Source organism: Cupressus sempervirens, chromosome 10, assembly GCF_028749045.1.
Source record: "Cupressus sempervirens isolate cs-2001-9-10 chromosome 10, ASM2874904v1, whole genome shotgun sequence".
Classification (NCBI taxonomy): Eukaryota; Viridiplantae; Streptophyta; class Pinopsida; order Cupressales; family Cupressaceae; genus Cupressus; species Cupressus sempervirens.
The window spans coordinates 861,719,810-861,732,902 of record NC_143127.1 but is presented as its reverse complement, the minus strand read 5'-3'; positions in this window follow the sequence as shown (position 1 = coordinate 861,732,902).

The following is a 13,093-nucleotide window of genomic DNA, read 5'->3' as shown; positions in this document are numbered from 1 at the left end:
CCTATTTATCTTGATCTAACTCTCTCAAGTAATGATACTTGATTACAATGTGCTTAGACTTTGTATGCATCACATGATTCTTTGATATATTTATAGCACTTGTATAAATACACATTGTGAAAGGTTACAATACACATTTTTAAATGTGACCTGGTTAGAGAATTCAATCACCCTATTAGGAGTGAGCATCTTCAAAGGTCTTTAGATCATTTACTTGGAATGTCACATAGTTAAAGGATTTACAAATGATTGTTAGGTCAACCTTAATCCAAAGAGTTTACCCTAGACTGGTACAATGATTAGAAAGTAATAGTAAGGCTTGATCTAATAACAAATTACAACTCACTTTTAGATTATAGATCTTTGTTTTAGTCCTCCGTTCTTCTTGACTTACACACACTTCAGCTCTAATATCTTGTTCACCCTTCAAGCACTCATACTCTTAAGCCTTCTCGCTTTGCTTGCCAAACTAGTCTCTTCTATTTGGTCTCTAAATGAAGCAACAACTTAGACCTCTTGTCTAACTTTGATTCTTGAGTATTGACCAACCTTGCTTCTGAGTAACCATCTCTATAAATATAAAATTAAGGTCTCTTTTTCATTTATCCTCCATCATCCATTCTAGGGTTAGGTAGGATTAGGTAGGATTCAATGAATCTACCCATCTTTTCATTTTAGTCCCTTCAAGAAAATTCTCCTTCAATCCTTTTTTTATTTGCCTCAAAATGGTTTACCATGAATTCTTTGCCACCAACTCATCATAATTATCTTCCACACGCTTCATAAAGCTCAAAAAAATAAAATAGTTGGCTCAGATTTGTTAAATATATAATTTAACATTAATACTAGCACTCGACATCAATATGTTGTCACTTGGCTTCCATATTGTTCTTCCACTCATCTTCAACTAGATCATGTTAGAGAAAGAGGTTAATTTAATTTCATTAATTAAATTGTCTTTTCTCCCTTCTTAAGATTTTTCTTTATGCACTTTTTGCATTCACATTTAATAATTAATTAGTAATTATTAAATGGTTTTTACCTTTTAGGTTACCCTTTGTAACTTTTTAGGTTGTTCTTCTAGGTTTCGATCTCCTTTTATAAGGATTAATCTTTTTTAATATCTTTTATCTTTTCTTTATCTGAGAATACAATTCACATGTTTTTAGAGCAAACCCTTGCCTCCTCTTCTCTTTTTCTTCTCTGTGATAGGTTTTCTACATGTAGGTATTTGAGGGCTTCGTGGATTTATTTTGCGTATTTTTCTCAAATACTTCATTTTATCAAAGCCAAATCTACTATAGCTTGTTTGGTATTTGGAGAAAAAGGAGAATGGGGGTTTGATAAATCAGATCTGGAGTTTTTTTGAGTATTTCTTGAGACAATAGGGGGTCACTAATTTTTGGAATAGCTTGAAGCCAAACAGACCTCACAGATGGATTTAGAAGGCATCAAAACCCTTGTTTCCATATAAAGTTCATCTTTTTTGGAAACATTGATCCAAGAGCCAAAACAATTTTGCCCAGCAAGGCCTTACGGCCCCTATACACACTTTGAGGCATGTTTTTGATTGAAAAATCACAATAATATAATTTTTTAAAGACTTTTGACCTGCTATAGTTAAAAAAAATTTCCAGTGGTCATGAGACTATTAGAAATTAGTGATAACCACGAGTGGTCCCACTGACTGCAACAACCACCCCAGCTTAGTGGGCCACCACTACCAGCGACACCTCCCTCCCACCATTGCTGCTATGGCTCCACTACCTAGGCCACTGCTCTACCTCTGCTCCTCTAATAGTGTGATTTTTTTAGAATTTTAAATTTTTTTTTAAAAAATAATTTATTTTGTATTGCTTCTAGGGGTCCTATTAGTTTTTCACTGTAACTTGAGCATATAGATGTCATTTTTTTGATCTAAAAGAAGAGCTAGAAATTTAGTTCTTTGACAAAGATAATGGCATAGGATTTTTCTAGTTGTGATGTAGTTTGGTTTCCTATTTGGGTAATCAAAGCCGAGTGTTTAGTTTTCACTTCAGATGGCATATCTTGAGCATCCCATCTTTGTTTTCCAAAATTGTTATATTTTTGGAAATTTGGTTCATTACTCTTTTCAGAAATGCTAGTTTTTCTTCCAAATTTTGCTCCATGCTCTTCCTATCATGTTTTTTTCTTTATTACACTATGGTGGATATCTTGGGTGTTTCAGGTATGGGGATTGTTTTCATGGCATTGGATTTATTCTTTTGGGCTATACTATCTATTGCAACAACTCTTTTCCCTTTTTGTTCATTATTGATATCATTTATAAGCATGTTTATGTAAATGCATTGAGTTGGAGAGCCACTCCTTGCATTTTTGAGACCTTTTTCATCATTGTGACTTATTGTGCTCGCACTACATTATAAAGTACCATGGGGGGATTTTTTATTTTTTTCCTTTTAATGCCCTCTTTGTTTGTCAAGTGATTTTCCCTTCCACGACATTATCCCTATGATGTATCAATGAAACTTGCATTTATAGGTGTCGCTGTTCTTGGTTCTTTCTATTTTGTAGGAGTTTTTTGGTCCACTTTCTTAGTTGCCTACCACCTCACCCTTGTTTAGATCTGGGGGGGGTGGTGTGGAGGAATTCTTCTATTATTTTTTTCTCATGCTTCCTTGGTTTGATTGATCAACTCTTTAGGCTTTGGGGTTTCATGCCATCTATATTCTTTGAGTTCAATTGTTTTCCTTTGTCTTCCTCTTGATTCGATACAAATTATAGTCTTCTCTCCCTGGTTAGGTTCTATCTTAGAGGAGGTTCTATAGATTAGAAATTTCTTTTGGATAGATTTTATGACTTCTTCATGCTTCACTGATGTTTCTCCATGATCACTCTTTGTTCCTATTTTCTAGAAGATTCATCTAGTTGGAGGCTTCTGCAGTCCTTCACTAGGTTTTCAACTATTTCTTTTTAGAGTAGAGTTTTTCCCAATGGGTTTTTTTTGTTTCTCCATTTCATAAAGATCTGGTTGTGATTGGGTACCTCATTAGGCCTTGTTGTCAGAACCCAAGTTTTCTTTCAACATTGCATTGTAGTTTCTTTTTTCTTTATTCATTGTTTGTAACTACATTGTTGCTCATCTTAAGAGGGGGTGTTTGAAATGTCCCTTTTCTGATTTTGTATGATATTTCCAACCTTTAATCAGATCTTTAAAATCAAACAACTGATATCACAAAGATCCACCAAATTTCTTAAGAAACCCCAAATCGGGTATGTCGAAAATAGTGCCAAAAAGCTTCACAGCTTCACCTGTTATTAATAAATCTGAAAGTAGACATTTTTACAGAAATTTGAGCAGAATAACAGCCTATAAAATGTCATTTCCAGATCTATATAGCCTTTACAAAATAGCTCACAAATGCAGGACAAAAACTATGCTCATCGGGCTCCCGAAATTAACACAGAAATGCCCGAAAACACCACAAAAACACTAATAAACTATCTCAGAAGTTTAATCACGTCCCAATATATATATTCAGCTCTATTTTAATAGCTTAAAGTCTGAAATACAGCAGCAACCAAAACTGATATGAAATGCTCAACTGAAAACACCAAACTCATGCAAAAAACCACACCCAAAAACCCACAAATCTACACTGTTCAGCACAAAGGCAAACTTTGTATGAGCATGCACATGGAATGGCTTCAAACTCCCATCCTTAGCCTTCCTGGAAACCTACAAACTCTCGTTCTTGGGTCTCCCTGGAAACCTACAAACTCCCGTTCTTGGGTCTCCTTCTCCACAGGTTTGGCAGCCTCTGAAGAATAACAAAGAATGAGCAAAAATCAAGTTCTGGAATGAGCCCAAAATGCCTCCAAACCCCTTAAAAGAGGGCATAACTGTAACTCATGTCCAAGAGAGGTTAATGAAACTTATTTTAATAATAATTTTCATTTATTAGTCCAACGATTTCCAAAGATTAACCCCCTTTTTCCGAAACTTCACTTTCTTGGGCCTGCCTACCTTAGCAAAGATTTTCTTTTTTAATTATTTGAAAAGGGGACATGAAAAGTCCTCCCCTCCCAATCATTGCTTGTCCTCAAGCAATGGCTGAACAATAAACCAATCAATCCACCTGGATCCCAAATGTAGTCATGAACTATACTACTAACAATTAACACAGGCTCCTGTAATATCCTCTGCAATATGACCAAGAGGAATCCATAATCAAATTGACAATTATAGCTCAACCAAACTCCGAAATCACCACTACCACAATCAAAAACCCATGAGGCACAAACTCTTAGAACATCAGAACCCAAGTAAAGTGGACAAATCAAACTACCAACACAGTAAATACCATCAACGCATCCCACTGGCCTATATGGAATGTACAATCCAACTCTGCAACAATGGTGAACCCTCTCAAATGAAACTGTACCAAGTATGGAGAATCCACACACTGTACAACTCCTGCAGTCAACACAACTCTGCAAATCATCGACCACTATCTCATAACCATAACTCCCATACACTGCTGATGGTGAAAAGATATTACAAGATAAAGAGTAAGAAATGGAATCCAAACCAAATTTGTCTGCCATCAACTCCTTAGCACAAGGATCAAATGCTAACTGATGTACATACCCTACAATATAATGTTGATAAAAAAAACCAACCTCAGTCAATAGCTCACCATGAAGAAGTGATACAACCCACTGTGACTGATCACCAGCTAAGTCAAGAGATATCATAGCCAAAGGAGTAGAATCAATAACAACACCTACTAAAGCATCACTCCAAAACTCCTGCTCTAAGTCATGTATTATCAACCTGTTAATTGCAAGACCTATCACCATGTCATGCCCATCACAACTCTCATCCCAAGGCATCAAACTATCCCATAACTGATGATAAGCACTAGGAACCAAAGTAAATCTCTGTATCATCATCTCATCAACATGGTCATCAAAGGTAGATAGATGAGCATACCTCAGAGTGTAATGCCAATAGAATGCACCAATCTCAGTCAGTGGCTTAGACTGCAATCCAGATGTAACTAACTACAATCGATCATTAACCAAGTTGGAACTGACTACTACCTCTGAAGACATTGCAAAGGGAGTAGTATTACTAGTAGGAACCATGCCAACTATCAGCTCACCAACATCACACATGGTCTTTGATACAACATCTCTAGTCTTCATGCCATTAGTACTAGTGGTCACCACCATGTCAGGCACACCACAAAAATCTGCTACAGCACCCAATGTTAGTATCAAGGATGGATGCATCCCCATCTCCACTGTCTCTAACAATCTCGGCCATGGACATCCTCGGATCACCAAACACCACAGCTTGTGACTGTATAGAATCAAGTAAAGACTGTAGTCACTCTAACTCCATGGTCACCTTAGCCAAATGAAATTGTGACTCCTTGAGAGCCAATTGTGTACTCTCAAGAATCTTAGAAGTCACCTCAAGCTGCTTAGTAAGATCACTCACCTCATCTTCCTTGGCCAACAATGCATCATATGCTGTACTGCCCCACTCCATAAGATAAACTCTGTCGGCTACCAACTGCATATAATTCTGTCTCAAAATCCGAATAGCCTCCCATAAAGAGTGAATCTCTGTCAAGGAAAGATAACTTCCTCCCTGCTCATCACTAGTAGGAGAACCCCATCCATAAACTGCTAACAATTGATGAGCAGCATTGAAATGTTGGCAAGTGATAGCAATGTCTTGGTCACTAACTCTCAACTAATTAGACACATGATGGCACTGGCTTGACTGTCTCCTACAAACCTCCTCTGATGCACTGTCTGAAGGAGTGTCCTCAAAGTTACTAGTCTCTAGAGTATTACCATCCATATCCTGTGAATCAAATCTAAAGCTCATATCAACATACGGAGTATCAAAAACATTAGCATTGCTGTCCAACTCCTCTATACCCAAGGAAACTAAGTCTTCAAAACTGCCCATTGCATCCTTCTGGATGTCATCAATGCCAATATGATCCTGGGACTCATCTATACACACTGCCAAATATGAAATATCATCAACACATTCTAGCAAGTATGGCCGACTGGATATATGAACAAAGCCCAACATTGGTGTATAAAAACTAATACCAACATCAGACAAGATACTGGCACAAGAAAAGACAACACCATGTAATTTGCTAATCAAATCCATGATAGCACCCAAACAAACACTGCTACCAAAAAGTGTTAAAGATCTCCAGTCAACTGAATCCCAAATACCAATATAACAATCTCGAGTCCATATCCATAAACTAGAATCAACTGGTAACTCAAGCAAACTCCTCACCTGAGTAATATGACCAATACCAACTAACTCCACGTACCTGTCATGATGAGATAATGAAGTCACACTACTATCTTTGTTCACCTTCAGCTGGCTGGACAAATCATGTGAAGTACTACCAGCCTCAACCTCATGTGATGAAGCATCTAACTGTGTCTAGTACTCTTTCTCAGCAAAGTCATGAATGCTCAATGTCTGCTCATCTCTACCAGGTATCTCACCATCCTGCACAACAACATCCTCATAATCATCATCTGAACCCACTACACTGTAGTCACTACCAGTTGTAACTATACCATCCTGAATACCTGTGGCATCACCCTTTGACGACCTGTAAACAATTATCTCAATTTGAGTATCAAGTTGACCGTTACTATCAATCTATGTAATATCCCTTCCCACCACCTCCTATGGTAGAGTAGAATCTGAGACCTCTACCTGGCTATCAACTAGTTTCTCAAACTCCTCATGCAAGTTCTTGGGAATTGTGTCATCTGTCCTGTGAGAAAATTTGCGAAATAGAAATCCAGTCAACTTATCCACCTTAGCCGGGTCAGATAACATGTCATTCATTATACGGTGGTGCTCAACCAACTGTTTAGACATGTCATGGCTTATTTTCATAAGTTTATCTCGAATGTCTAAATAACCATCCTTTCTACTGTTTTGACTCTGGCTATCAATTGTCCAAGATCGTTTCCTCTGAGACTCTGTACTATACCTGTCCATTCTGGATAAAGTAGAGTGTAACCCCCAATAGGATATAACTTCTTCAAACACCAAGAACTAACATGAAAATAATTAGAAGTAGCATGCAACCATAGATTTGGACATGCAACTGATTAGAAGAAACATGCAACCACCAAATTATGACATGCAAGATATGGGTAGTTGTCAGAACTGACATGCAAGATCTGGGTAGTTGTCAAAACTGACATGCAAACTTCTACAACCACCAAATTCATCAAGAACTAACATGAAAATGATTAGAAGTAGCATGAAACCATAGATTTTTACATGAAACTAATTAGAAGCAACATGCAACCACCAAATTATGACATGCAAGATCTGGGTAGTTGTCAAAACTGACATGCAAGATCTGGGTACTTGTCAAAATTGAAATGCAAACTTCTACAACCACCAAATTCACCAAGAACTAACATGAAAATGATTTGAAGTAGCATGCAACCATAAATTTTGACATGCATGTGATTAGAAGCAACATGCAACCATAAATTATGGCATGCAAGATTTGGGTAGTTCTAAAAACTGAAATGCAAGATCTGGGTAGTTGTCAAAACTGACCTGCAACTTCTACAAACCCTCAGGCTGGCAATATCATGGCTCTGATACCACTGAAATGTCCCTTTTCTGATTTTGTATGATATTTCCAACCTTTAATCAGATATTTAAAATCAAACAACTGATATCACAAAGATCCACCAAATTTCTTAAGAAACCCCAAATCGGGTATGTCGAAAATAGTGCCAAAAAGCTTCACAGCTTCATCTGTTATTAATAAATCTGAAAGTAGACATTTTTATAGAAATTTGAGCAGAATAAAAGCCTATAAAATTTCATTTCCAGATCTATATAGCCTTTACAAAATAGCTCACAAATGCAGGACAAAAACTATGCTCATCGGGCTCCCGAAATTAACACAGAAATGCCCGAAAACACCACAAAAACACTAATAAACTATCTCAGAAGTTTAATCACGTCCCAATACATATATTCAGCTCTATTTTAACAGCTTAAATTCTGAAATACAGCAGCAACCAAAACTGATATGAAATGCTCAACTAAAAACACAAACTCATGCAAAAAACCACACCCAAAAACCCACAAATCTACACTGTTCAGCACAAAGGCAAACTCTGTATGAGCATGCACATGGAATGGCTTCAAACTCCTATCCTTAGAATTCCTAGAAACCTGCAAACTTCCATTCTTGGGTCTCCCTAGAAACCTACAAACTCTCATTCTTGGGTCTCCTTCTCGACAGGTTTGGTAGCCTCTAAAGAATAACAAAGAATGAGCAAAAATCAAGTTCTGGAATGAGCCCAAAATGCCTCCAAACCCCTTAAAAGAGGGCATAACTGTAACTCACGTCCAAGAGAGGTTAATGAAACTTATTTTAATAATAATTTTCATTTATTAGTCCAAAGGTTTCCAAAGATTAACCCCCTTTTTCCGAAACTTCACTTTCTTGGGCCTGCCTGCCTTAACAAAGATTTTCTTTTTTAATTATTTGAAAAGGGGACATGACAGTGTTAGAGAAAAAGATTAATTTCATTTCATTAATTAAATTACCTTTTCTCCCTTCTTAATATTTCACTTTATGCTCTTTTGGCATTCACATTTAATAATTAATTATAATTATTGAATGGTTTTTACCTTATAGGTTTCCCTTTGTAACTTTTTAGGGTACCCTTTCAGGTTTTGATCTCCTTTTATAAGGATTGATCTTTTATAATATATTTTATCTTTTCTTTATTTGAGAATACAATTTGTATATTATTAGAGCAAACCCTTGCCTCCTCTTGTCATATTCTTCTTTGTGACAGGTTTTCTACATGCAAATATTCAAGGGCTTCATGTATTTGTTTTGCATATTTGCTCAAATCATTTAGATCACTCGACAAACACTAAAGTTTATTAGTGCTCAGCATCAACTAAACTTTACTTTGCTTACGCTGTATCACTTGACATACACTGAACTTGACTTTTGTCAACTCCATCAAATTTTTTGCTTGGCTTGCACTAACTTTGCTTGACACTTACTGTCCACTTGGTCAAGCTTGGCAATCTCAATTCTTCTTAATTGTTCTTCTAGAAAAAGTCAGTGTATCTAACCTTTGCAACCTTAAGTAGATAATCAATGCACTATAACATCATTATCTTAATTGATCTTTGTACTTCTTTTTCATAGCATAACTTGACCTTTTCTCTAGATGCTTTTTTATCCCATTTGGTCAAATCCTCTTTATCAATCAAATAAATGATAGTAAACAAATAAACTAAAGAGTTGTTTTATGAGCAAGTAGCAAGTTTGACATTAGTGACAAAAAAATGTGAAACACATTCCAATACTTGTATCAATCTATTTTCAATATGACTTCATTTTGAATGCATTATTGGGTGTCTCTAAGGATTTCTTGAACAGTTACATAGTTTAATAGAACTTTCTAGAAATGTCAGATAGATATTATTAATGAAATTTTTGGAATTAAAAAATAATAAGAACCGTAGGGAAATGGATTCTAGCTAATGAGAAAAAAGAAATTTACAATTAAAAAATAATTTAAAAATAAATATGTTTTTAAACTTTAGCAATTTAATAATTTTAGTTATGAAAATTAATTGTTTGTAGCCAATGGGGACATTAGTTCCTTGCCTATTTATAGGTAGGGACTAAGAAATTCTACTAGTAACCTTGACCTAACCTAGTTTTATCTTAAACATCAAATCAATATTTTATCAAATATAACTTAGATGCCTTGCAAAAAATGTCTTAGTCCAAAAATTTTTCCCTATATGATGTAGGAGCATCCTTGGGCTATTGGTAATCTTGCATCACCCAAAAAGATATTTTCTATTTTCTATCTTACAGTTACTTGTTTGATAGTTTGTATTCACAAACACTTGTTTGTTATTTACAAATTTAGCCAGCTTAGCTTCATATAGTGTACATATTATGGATCATTAGTCTAAGTGTGCATAATCATATGAGATATCTAGAAAAAGTTATACTACATCTCCTTAGGTGTTGAATTTCTATGTTTCTCTTCATAAAATGTCTAGTATTTAATTTGGTGTGGTTCTTTAGTTAAGAGTCAACTTATGTACTCTTGGATCTAGGCAGTCAGTTAATGTGTGGACCTATACCTAAGGCCACATAAAGTTATCTCATTTTATTTATTTGGTCAATAATTCATTAAGACTCAATCATATAATGTAATACATGTTTCTTATTATTTAATATTGTGAACTCAAGCCGACTTGTGTGTCTTGGTGGCTATATATGTAACGACCTTGTGTCTTAGGAGGTAGCATTGAAGTATTATTGAAGTAGTATCATTCAAGAAGATACTTGGAGGAAGCTTGGATAGTGAACTCTGGTCTATAATATAGAATATACATTGGTCATAACTAAGAAGATTGATGGGGAGATTCTAAGAAAACCCAAACTTGTAGGGTTCTGTACTAGACCTTATCTTCTTACTCTACTCTAGGACCACTTCTCTAGTCCTTAGGGGTCACTCTAGACACCCTCTACCTTATGAGACTCAAACTAATCTCCAATTCACAAGAAACTCACCACCAAGGTTAATCTTCTTTAAAATTTCTAATGACTTTTTGTCCAAAGCCACCCCAAGTCTTGAAAACTCCAAATTCAGCATCTCCATGGATGGATGGGCCATAGACACTTGTAATTTGATCCTCTTGGACAAGTTCTTGATGAAGGAACATTGTAGGGTAGTTAGAAATCTTTCACATTGGAGGGATTTTGGTTTTGGAGTTAAGGACTTGATCATCAAGTGATTGGTGCTTGCTCATTATTGGGTAGTTGTAGATGAGGTATTGACCGAGGAGCTTGGTTATTGAAGGATCTCAGTCACTATGTTTCTTGATACTCACTATGGTGCTTAGCATGTGTTGGTTATTCGATACCTATGGAACTTGAAAATTCTTATGGGAATTCGACGATGCTTGTGATTTTCCTTGACGCTTGAAAGTGTGGCTTGCGGGATGGAGTTCTTGTGGATTTTCTTGGCTGACTTGGTGCATTTATTACATGAGGATTATGATCATGATGATGATTGATCATGGAAATTTGTGTGGACTTATTAGGGTCTTGGTTATTTTTCCTATATGTATTTAATGGGTGTTGTAAGCCTTCTCAGGCATTTGGTATTTAATATTTGTTATAGGCTGACTTGTGGCTCAACATGTATTTTTTAGTTTATGATTATCTAGGCCAACTTGTGGCTTAGTTGAGTACAAGTAAAGATTCTTAGGGAGTCTTGAATCATTGTCATTCATCGTGGAGAAGAAGAAGGAGCTGAGATGAGTCAATTTTGAGTAGAGATAGTAGCTAAGTGTGGGCTTGGGAAACAAGGAGGTTTCTTGATGGCTTGCTAGCACAAGTTTAGATTCTTCTTGGAGCTTCTACCAAAATGTGGATCTAGGCTAGCTAGGGTTTATATCTTGTGATATCTTGCAAAATTACTATTGTAAATTGCTTTATATTTGGCCGTAAGCCAAAAGGCCTTACAACCAGGCATGTTGAATAAAAAATTTATGATTCTATTATGAGAATTTGCATCATTGTGTATCTTAATCTCTGTGCTATTGTTTGTATTCTTTTGCATGGTTAATTATCATGGGCTAGGAAATATCCTTTAGGGATTCTCCTACCTTGTACTGCATCAGTTCTACTACACCTTTCTCTCTCTTCCTACTTGATCTCTTCAAATCCATGAAAAGTAGGGTTAGTAGGTCAAGATCCCCAATTCGGCCTTCTAATGTATTTTTGACCAAATTACTGTAAAACTTCTTTAAGGACCCTAGAAACAAATCAATATATCAAATACCCTTTTCAAAAGACTTCAAGATTTTGTAGGTCTCAAATACTGTAGGTGTCTGTACAACCCAAAACCAAATTTTCCCAATTCCTTAAGGTTAATAGCACATAAGGGTTCTTTCCCTTGTTCATGATTGATAGAGGTTCAACCAAATTGATTTTACCTTCCATAGTTCCTACCATATCCATACAACACTTCTACATCAAAATCCCACACTTCTCAATCCATCAACCCATGTTTTAATCCCATGTTATGCTTCTTGCTCCTAGCTGGGTGCTTGTTGAGTCACCTAGGGAAAGGTGCTAGAAATAGAAAAGAGTTCTTTTAGGCCTTAAAATTTAGTATTTACACTATAAACTGAGTGCCCTTCCATGTGCCAACATCTTGTTATAGTCCCACTATGGAATTTTATATAAGAGGCATTTTTGTCTTCCACACTCTAGATGAACCGATGAATTGGCTGGGTAAGAAATATTTTTCAAGAACACTAAAAATGGAAAAAAATGAAATAAAAAAAGATGAATAAAGCAATAATTCACATATCTATAACTAACTACCATGTACAGAGGTGGTGATCTATCCATTAAAGTAAAGTTACTCCACTTGCAAGTAAAATTATGACAGCAAAATGCACAAAAATGATTATTTTATTTCTCCAAATCACAAATTATGTTCACCAACCCATTCATCTAATTTAGGATGGACTTATATTCACCAAGTTCATGAAATTCAACTATTCAAATGGTTCCATAACTACCAAGAGTCATTTTGCAACTTTTCAAGAAATGTTGCTAATGACAACTTTGACAAATTTTTCCATCATTGCTTCAAAATTTCCTTGGACCTCTCAAATTTATGTCTTGGGAACAAAATAGAGTCCCTATCATATCACTACATGTTTCATGACTCATATATCCATTTTGGATCCTCCAAGACCCAAATTTCTCACCTAGTTGCAACTTAGCAACTATTGGCAATGTGAGCAATTTTGAGTCAACACTTGACATCTAACTCTCAACTTCTATACTAGACATCTTAAACACCTAAGCACACTATTAGGACTCTTAATTCCCTATTATTCATGTGTGGTTTGGATAGAACCACTACAAGCAAAAATTTATCTAGGAGAGCTAGGGTTTCAAATGGCCCATCTTAGGTGTTTCTCCACCAAAGGCCTTACAACCTAGCA